The sequence below is a fragment of the Cynoglossus semilaevis genome, chromosome 7, assembly GCF_000523025.1.
Source record: "Cynoglossus semilaevis isolate Cse_v1.0 chromosome 7, Cse_v1.0, whole genome shotgun sequence".
Lineage (NCBI taxonomy): Eukaryota > Metazoa > Chordata > Actinopteri > Pleuronectiformes > Cynoglossidae > Cynoglossus > Cynoglossus semilaevis.
In genome coordinates, this window is record NC_024313.1 from 7804165 (window position 1) to 7804390 (window position 226).

Genomic DNA, 226 nt, shown 5'->3' on the forward strand with positions numbered 1-226 from the left:
GTACCACACACGACGACAACCAAATGTTTGTCTGAAAAGGAAGAGCGCAGCTTTCCGGTGTTATTTATAGTCTCTGGCTACGCATCCGCAAACTAGAGGAAATGACGTAAATGTAATTAACGTGAAAGGCTTCAGGTGCAAACTCTATATATTTTTAATTTGCATGAAATGAACCCCGTGACCTAAACAACACAAATTAAACTAGTGGATGGATTCATGATACATT